We start from the raw sequence: 10040 nt of genomic DNA, 5'->3' as shown, positions 1-10040 counted from the left end.
TGGGAATCCTGCTGCTCTGCGTCGGGCTCCAATCAACCGGCGCTGCTATGTCTCCGAGTGCTTCTACGTAACATCATGTCATTTACAACCCGGTAAACTTATCCCCAATCTACAAAATATAAACCCCAGGTTTCTGGACTTGCCCAGGTCACAGATGGGGTGGGGGTGGGAGGATCACCGTGCTTTCTGGGCACAGCGTTCCTCTGATGCCCTCCGCTCTACTGACTGTGCTTATGCCCGGAGTAGGACGTTTCAAAAAAAAAAAAAAATCTCCCAATTCCCATGTTTCTCACAGGAGGACATAGTGGTACTTAAAAACGTGAGAGCCTGTCCCCACACATAATTTCGTCACTGGTGCATACGCTTATATTTCCTCAGGGGACTTTAAGTGTAATTGAAAAAAGTTTGGAACTAAAAAATATAACAGCCCAGCATCCTAACTTCACCCGTCAGTTTCTAAGGGAGTCCTGGAAAATGTAGAGAGAAGTGGGGAATTAGGGACAGGACAGAGATGCCTAGAAAGCCATTCGCTTATTCATAAACAGCAATAACAAGGTTAAAACCCTTTTAATAACCCGCCCCCCCCCCAAAAAAAGAGTATGTTAGTATTGGAGCCCCAAGTGAAAAAGAAAAGGCTGATTTACTACTCAGTATGACCTAGGGAATTAGGGGAGGAAACAAAGACACTAACTTTGTAGACATTGAAAAATTACAATTTAAAATTGTTCTCAAATTACAATGACATTACTTTTTTTTTTTAAAGAGAGAGAGAGAGAGGAGAGAGAGAGAATTTTTTTTAATATTTATTTTTTAGTTCTCAGCGGACACAACATCTTTGTTTGTATGTGGAGGATCGAACCCGGGCTGCACGCATGCCAGGCGAGCACGCTACCGCTTGAGCCACATCCCCAGCCCCAAAGACATTACTTTTGAGGAAACTCCTACTTAAAACAATCCCTACCCCCCAACCGGCAGCACAAATAGCAAGATAGCCCAGAAGTGCAGAAGGCAATGTGTTTATTATGATGATGTATTTGGGTTAAATGACTCTAGGCAATGAGGACTCTGAAACAAGGGTGATATTTGGCCAGGATGTGAAGTCACAACAAGTGATTGAAGGAGAAAATGGAAGGAGAATGAGGAACTGTGAAAAGCTGTAAGATTTGACAAGAGGTCAGGGTTGAATTCTTGGGTATGGATTCCATCATATAGCCAGATCTCAGAGACTGAAGTTAAAAACAAACAAACAAAAAACAAAGAACAACCAAATTAGTTGCTTCCATAACAAATGACCACAAATCTAGCAGCTTAAAATAAAACTTTTATTCCCTCATAGTTCTGGAGGCCAGAAGCAAAACATCTGTTTCACTGGGCGTTAGTCAAGGTGTCAGCAGGGCAGGGAAGTATTTGCTCTGGAAGTTCTAGGGGGAGAATTTATTCTTTTCTTCTTCCAGCTTTTGGTAGAAACCAGTATTCCTTGGCTTGTAGCTGCATCACTTCAGTCTTCAAGGCCAGCATCTTCAAGTGTCCTTCTACTTCTGTCTTCTAAAGATACATGTGGTTGTATTTAAGGCCCACCCAGATAATCCAGGATAATCCCTTCATACCAAAATCCTTAATTTAATCACATCTGCAAAGACCATTTTTTTTCCAAATTCAATAAAATTTATATTTCACTAAATTAGTACCTGACAACTTAGAGGGCCATTCTTTTAAAACTTAACATAGCAGCCAACTTTGTTTTACCTAAATGCAAAACTGCCTCAAAGGGAAAGCTTTGAGAAAGTAGATGTTTCAGAGGAGTTTTAACCCATGGCTGCCGAAGTCTGGCTTGGCACAAATCAGGAGCCACTTGTCAAAAAGAAACTAACTTTATTTTTAGAACTACAAACGCCAAACAAAACAGCTCCAGGGAAAAACCCTCAGAGCCCAACTGCCACCACCGGCTTCCACAAGCCTCCCTCTCCCACACCCGCCTTTCCACCTCCCACAATCCTCCTCCTCTTGAGGCCGATTGGCTGGGTTGCGTGGGCAGAGCCAAAGAAGTCACCCAATGAGCAGCTCCGTGGAGGAGCCAATCAGCTAGATGTTGCTGGGGCAGCTGTGAGCCAATCATCAGCTGGCAGTCTGAAGGGCAGGGAAACAGCCCAATGAACATCACCGCAGAGGAGCCAATCAGCTAGATGTTGCTGGGGCAGTCTGAAGCTTGCTGGCAGCTGGAAGTTTGCTGGGGCCCCTTTGGCTGTGGCTCTCAACATCTCCCCCTCTCTGTTTAAACAACAAGCATGTGGCTTATGGACCGTGCCTGCCTTAGGTTGTCCAATACATATGGTCCTTACCCGTCTTCGGATGAGCTGACCTCAGGGCGTCAGCCTCCTGTCTTAGGTTGGTACCATTGTAATTGGATCTTACCCGTCATTGACTACCGGTCCAGTATACAGCCACACCTGTGGAGAGGTCTCAGCAGGGGGGGGGGGTGAGGTTCTTTGCCTCACCTCTGTTGACCCTCAAATTTTAGCTGAATGATCATGACAAGCAGAAGGGAGGAAGATATACCAAGTCAATTGACGGCTCCTTTTGGGAAAATTGTACCACCGATGAAATCATCAGCAAAAATACCCCAACACTACCACAAGTCGCTGCACCAACAGATAGTTCACAATGCATACAAATGACACATAGTTCTGTAAGCAGTTCAGTGCAAGTTCTGTAAGCAGTTCAGTGATGGCTATTGCAGAAACTGTAGATTAGTTTTATCATTGTCTTCACCGGCACAGGGATGAAGATAGGAATTCTGGCAATAATGACTAAAGAAAAAATTAGGTAACATTCCAGAAGACACTAAAAGAAAACAATTTTCTTAACAATTTATATTATCTTCATCTGAAGATAGAAATTCTGGCAATAATGGCTAAAGAAAAAATTAGGTAACATTCCAGAAGACACTAAAAGAAAACAATTTTCTTAACAATTTATATTATCTTCATCTGAAGATAGAAATTCTGGCAATAATGGCTAAAGAAAAAATTAGGTAACATTTCAGAAGGCACTAAAAGAAAACAATTTTCTTAACAATTTACATTATAGTGAAGAGAATTATTAAATATAATGAAAACGAAAGGTGAGAGTAAACAAACAGATCTGTTAACCTCCTTTTTTGTTTACATATTAAAACAATTCTTAACAGTTATTTACCCAATTTAAATTAAACCATTTAAATCACGTGAATAAAAAAAAAAATTTGGATCCATCTTTTCATGAGCGCTCATCATATATATGAAAATACATATATTGGACATACGTACATTCAAACATATAACACAAAACACAAGTGTGCACACATAATATAATACATACAACACATAACATAATAGTAAAGGCCTTATAACTTTTTACAGGTAAAATCTCTATTGCAATGTTTAAAAACTCTATAGTCAAAAAAAAAAAAAAAATAGAACTGATCAGCAAAACATTAACCTAGGTCTGTATGAGCTCAAAAAAATAAAATAGAACTTCATGATATGGGAAAGGGCAATAATAAAATAGATATTGAAAAAAGCATCCTGGTTCTGTCGCAGATGTAAGGATAGCCAAATTAGAGTTTTGGATATCAGCTATTATGGATTTGAGCTAAATCATCTTCTTTTTGGTCTGTAGAAATCGCTTTAGTTAATCTCTCTGGAATCCAAATCGGTTGCTGTTCTCCCTGTGGAAACACAAAAACAGACCCCCGACTCCAGACAATCACTGGGTCAGGATTTTAGTTAATCTCTCCGGAATCCAAATCAGCTGCTGTTCTCCCTGTGGAAACACACAAACAGGCCCCCGACTCCAGACAATCACTGGGTCAGAACCTTGGTTAATCTCTCTGGAATCCAAATCGGCTGCTGTTCTGGGTCAGAACCTTGGTTAATCTCTCTGGAATCCAAATCGGCTGCTGTTCTTCCTGTGGAAACACACAAACAGACCCCCGATTCCAGACAATTACTGGGTCAGGACCTTTCCATTGTCCTGTTAGAATATCTTTCCAAAGTACCTTGGGCTTATGTACATTTTTTGGACACATATGCCTTTCTGCAGCACTAAGTCCTGATGAATCCAAATTTAAAAAGTTTAGAGTAAAAAGGGTTATTTTAAGTTTATCTTTGGGGAATATATACCCCTTCCCAATTCCATCTTTTTGCTTTAATAAGTACATTTTAATAGTTTGATGAGCTCTTTCAACTATGCCTTGTCCCTGTGGATTGTATGGGATTCCTGTTATATGAGTAATGCCAAATGATGAGCAAAATTGTTTAAAAGAAGTAGACGTATAACCAGGGGCATTATCTGTTTTTAACTGTTTTGGAATGCCCACAGTGGCAAAATTTTGTAAGCAATGAGCTATAGCATCTTTAGTTTTTTCGCCGGCATGAAGGGAGCCCATCAAAAATCCAGAAGAAGTATCAACTGTAACATGCAAATATTTTAATTTTCCAAATTCTGGCAAGTGTGTGACGTCCATCTGCCAAATATGGTTAGGCATCAATCCTCTAGGATTGACTCCAAGATTAACTTGTGGTAAAAAGGTCACACAATTTTGACATTGTTTTATTATTTGTCTAGCTTGTTCCTTAGTTATTTTAAAACGCTTTTGTAAAGTATTAGCATTGACATGGAATCTTTCATGAAAATTTATAGCTTCTTCTAGTACAGAGAAAATATGTATGTCACGTGTAGTTTTATCTGCTAAATCATTGCCTAAACTAAGGGCTCCAGGCAATCCTGTATGTGCCCTGATATGTCCTATAAAGAATGGATCTTTTCTGTCCCAGATTAAACTTTGTATAGTGGAAAACAAAGAGAAAACAGTAGAAGAAGGGGAAATTCTACCAGCATCTTCAAGGGATACTATAGCATTAACTATATACTGGCTATCAGAAAATAAATTAAATACAGAATCTTTAAACATCACAAAAGTTTGTAATACTGCATTAAGCTCTACCTTTTGAGCTGATTGTTTGGGTACTAAAAATGTAAAAGTTTGATCAGGTGTAACTATTGCTGCTGTACCATTATTTGACCCATCAGTGAATATATTTGGAGCATTCATGATAGGTGTTTTTCTTGTCATTTTTGGAAAAATTACAGGATGCAATGACCAAAAAGACAATAAAGGATTAGATGGTAAGTGGTTATCAAATGAAACATTAGATTTGCACATTATTATTGCCCAAGTATTTAACTCATTAGCTAATTCATCAATTTGATTCATAGTATATGGAGTAATAATTTTATGGGGAGAAATTCCAAACACTGCCTTTGCTGTTTTTATTCCTTTGAGTATTAATTGTCCTACAGCCTCAGGATATCTAGTAAGAATAGTGTTAGGAGAATAAGATAAATGTATCCATAATAATGGACCTTCTTGCCAAAATACTCCTGTAGGAATATTTTTTGTTGGTAGTACAATAAATAATAAAGGCAAACTTATATCAATTCTATCCAAATGCATATTTTCCATATATGTTTCAATGATTTTTAATGCCTTTCTTGCTTCAGGCGTTAACATTCGGGGTGAATTTGGATCTGATGGACCTTTTAGGATATCAAATAAAGGTCCCAATTCTCCTGTTGGAATACCTAGATAAGGCCTTATCCAATTTATGTCTCCTAATAACTTTTGAAAGTCATTAAGTGATTTGAGTTGATCTACTCGTATTTGAATTTTTGGTGGACGGACCATGGTTGAGGATAATAGAACTCCTAAATAATTAATTGGAAAATTTAATTGTACTTTATCTATTGCTATCTCTAGATTATAATTTTTTAATAAGTTTGTAAGTGTGGCATAACATTCTAGCAATGTGTTTTTAGCTTTGTGTGCTAATAATACATCATCCATATAATGAAATATTTGTAGTTCAGGATTTTGATTTCTAAGTGGCTGGATTACTTTGTTAACATAAATTTGACACATAGTTGGGCTGTTAGCCATCCCTTGAGGGAGTACTTTCCATTCATATCTCTGATCAGGACCTTCATGATTTAGTGCAGGGATAGTAAATGCAAAACGTGGACTATCCTCAGGATGAATTGGAATCGAAAAAAAACAATCTTTAATATCTATAACTAAAACATACCAAGTTTTTGGCAAAGCAGACAATTGAGGAATCCCCGATTGAGCAGGTCCCATAATGACCATTTCATTGTTAATGGCTCTTAAATCTTGCAGTAATCTCCATTTACCAGATTTCTTTTTGATGACAAAAATGGGAGTATTATGGGGAGATACAGAAGGTTGTATATGTCCTTCCGCTAATTGTTGTTTGACCAGATCATGGGCTACTTGTGTCTTTTCTTTAGTCAAGGGCCACTGAGGAACCCATACTGGTCTTTCTGATTTCCATGTAATTTTTATTGTCTCAGTGGCCCTTTGTGAAAATCCAACCCATGTCTGTCTGTTCCTTGATCTATTTGTATTGGTGCTGCTATACATTGTTCTTGTCTTTCTAATCTTTTTCCTTTCCTAAAACCTTGTCTAGCCATAATAGTGGGTGCATTTTGATTGATATTATTTGTTAATGTCAAACCTAATTGATCTAAGACATCTCGTCCCCATAAATTTACGGGAAGATGATCCAATACATATGGCTGTATAGTTCCTTCACATCCTTCAGGATCCTTCCAATCTAATAGCATTGCACTTCTATCGGGATTAGTTGCCACTCCTAGGCCTCGAAGCGATTGAGTGGCTTGTTGTAATGGCCAATGTTTTGGCCATTCGTGACGAGAGATGATGCTAAGATCTGCACCTGTATCCAGTAGCCCATTAAATTCATGTCCTTGAATATTTAGTTTTAGCATGGGGCGAGAATCTAAATTTAAAGAAAGCATAGCCCAATCTACACCTGTGGAGCCTAATCCCTTGGAACCTCTTTCTACAACATGACTGGAAAATTTATCATGTAGGCTTGGTATTATTAGTAACTGTGCTATTCTATCTCCTGGTGAAATTACTGATATACCCTTTGGAGAACTGGCTATAATTTTTATTTCACCTTCATAATTGGAATCAATTACCCCAGGACTTATCAAAAGTCCTTTTAGAGTAGAAGAGCTGCGTCCCAATAATAAGCCTACTGTTCCTTTGGGAAGAGGTCCTTTTACCCCTGTGGGAATGATTTGAACTCCCATCTCTGGAGTTAGTACTGATTTGGTGGAGGCGCAGATGTCCAACCCTGCGCTCCCTCTGGTTTGTCTGATGAGGGATCTGATGTGCTGGGCACTACCTTGATGGGGTTGCTGGGTTCCTCCAGTGCTCCGTATATTTGTGGTTTGGGGCCCCGGAGCATTGGGGCCCCCTGTCCATTTTTTGGCAACGGAGCCCGATGCCTTTGTCCACGATATTGTGGATAAACACCTTGTCCTTGTTCGTTTTTTGATAATGGAGTACCCTCTATGGTGGTTTGAGGACGGTATTCATTAGCCCAATATAATGGAGTACCCTCTATGGTGGTTTGAGAACGGCATTCATTAGCCCAATGTCTCCCTCTACGGCATCGTGGGCAAATACCCGGTATTCTACTTGTTTGATACCTAGTTTTGTTAAACCCTCCTCCTATGGGGCAATTCCTTTTAAAATGTCCTGTTTGTTGACAATTGTAGCATGTTCTTGGCCTGGCATCTAAAGCCTGTTTTACTGCAGCTGCCACAATTTGCCCTTGTTCATTAATGTCTCTGGCATCTAAAACCTGTTTTACTGCAGCTGCCACAATTTGCCCTTGTTCATTAATGTCTCTGGCATCTAAAGCCTGTTTTACTGCAGCTGCCACAATTTGCCCTTGTTCATTAATGTCTCTGGCATCTAAAGCTTGTTTTACTGCAGCTGCCACAATTTGCCCTTGTTCATTAATGTCTCTACATAATTTAATATATGTGTTTAAATCTTCATGTTTCCATGGTCTAATGATATCTCTACACCAACGATTCGCTTGGTCATAAGCCAGTTGTTTTATAAATGGCATTGCTTGTTCTGTATTCCCAAAAACTCTGGTAGCTGTTTGAATAAGCCTATCTACAAATTCAGCGTAAGGTTCATTAGCTCCTTGTATTATCTTAGATAATTGACCTTGTAAACCTCCAGGTTCTTGTAAAGTCTTCCATGCCCTAACTGCATCTACAGCAATTTGTAAATATACACCAGGATCATATGCATTTTGTTGCTGCCGATCCTCATAAGGTCCCTTTCCTAACAACATATCTAGATTTCTCTGAGGATAACCAGCTGCTGCATTTCGACTAGCCGTCTCCTTGCAAAATTCCTCATTGGCAACTTTCCATAACAGGTATTGTCCTCCATTTAGCACAGCTTTACACAAACTAGCCCAATCTGCTGGCGTCATGCTTAAGTTGGTAATGGATTCGACCAAGCTTACAGTGAAGGGTGCTTGAGGACCATAGGTTGTTACAGCCTCTTTTAGCTCCTTCACTGATTTGAAATTTAAACCCTGGTAAGTTCGCTGCCCTCCTACCTCAAATACAGGGCATACTTGAGATCCTGTCTCAGGATCCCAACTATCAACTGCGGGGGTTGGGAGTCTCTTAGCATATGGAGGTGGTGCTGTTGATTGGACACTTATGCCCTCTGGTGATAGAGTGCTGTTAGTAGCAGTCTCCTGTAGAGGTGGCGCTGTTGGTTGAACACTTACGCCCTCTGGTGATAGAATGCTGTTAGTAGCAGTCTCCTGTAGAGGCGGTGCTGTTGGTTGGACACTTACGCTCTCTAATAAAAGGGTCTTATTAGCAGTCTCCTGTTTTAACTTTTCCCCTGATAGATTTTTCTGCTCTAAACTTCCTTCCTCTGTCTCACTATCTCGAAAGACCTTCTCTTTTACTTGAATCTTTTCCTCTTTCTGACTAACTTGAGAGACTTCCTCTTCTACTTGAATCAATATGTCTTCTTCTTCCTCTACCTCTGTCTGAACTGAAGGCTTTGGACTAAGCAAACCAGATACCAACGTCCACAATGACAATGTGCCAACTGGCAGAGTCCCTGGGTTGTTCTTTTCTATTCTTTTTAAATCTTCACCATGATGGTTCCATTGTGATATATCTAACAACTCCTCCTTAAAAAGCCATGGGCTATATTCTTGTATTATATCAACGTATGCCCTGACTGCTCTTGGTTTTACTGGGAAGCTTCCTTCCTCTAACAATTTACTTAACACTCTTTCGGTTTGTTTTTTACTAATTGCTAATCCCGTATTTCTACTATAATACAACCCAACAAGATGACGCCAAACAAAACCGAGACAGAATCCAATAAAAAGGGAACCACACAAAATCATTATAACAGCCTTTCTATCCTCCTGACATATGCATCCGTCCTTTCTCCCTATCTGTTCCTCAAACGCAAATAGTTTTTCCTCAGATGTGAGTGGTTTTTCTTCCCTCTCACTCATCTCCAGGGACAGGCAAGTTAAAACAAAAACGAAGCAAAACAAAAGAGGAAACTTAGAATGGCTCCCCATCCTCTCGCCCTGCCCTCAGGGGCGAGCAGTTTACTTACCCTCAGTTGCTCCCCGTGCGAGCCACCACATGCCGAAGTCTGGCTTGGCACAAATCAGGAGCCACTTGTCAAAAAGAAACTAACTTTATTTTTAGAACTACAAACGCCAAACAAAACAGCTCCAGGGAAAAACCCTCAGAGCCCAACTGCCACCACCGGCTTCCACAAGCCTCCCTCTCCCACACCCGCCTTTCCACCTCCCACAATCCTCCTCCTCTTGAGGCCGATTGGCTGGGTTGCGTGGGCAGAGCCAAAGAAGTCACCCAATGAGCAGCTCCGTGGAGGAGCCAATCAGCTAGATGTTGCTGGGGCAGCTGTGAGCCAATCATCAGCTGGCAGTCTGAAGGGCAGGGAAACAGCCCAATGAACATCACCGCAGAGGAGCCAATCAGCTAGATGTTGCTGGGGCAGTCTGAAGCTTGCTGGCAGCTGGAAGTTTGCTGGGGCCCCTTTGGCTGTGGCTCTCAACACATGGCATGTAGGCTGTCTG

This window comes from Ictidomys tridecemlineatus, chromosome 13 (assembly GCF_052094955.1).
Source record: "Ictidomys tridecemlineatus isolate mIctTri1 chromosome 13, mIctTri1.hap1, whole genome shotgun sequence".
Classification (NCBI taxonomy): domain Eukaryota; kingdom Metazoa; phylum Chordata; class Mammalia; order Rodentia; family Sciuridae; genus Ictidomys; species Ictidomys tridecemlineatus.
The sequence above is the reverse complement of the archived record's forward strand: the minus strand, read 5'-3'. Positions refer to the sequence as shown.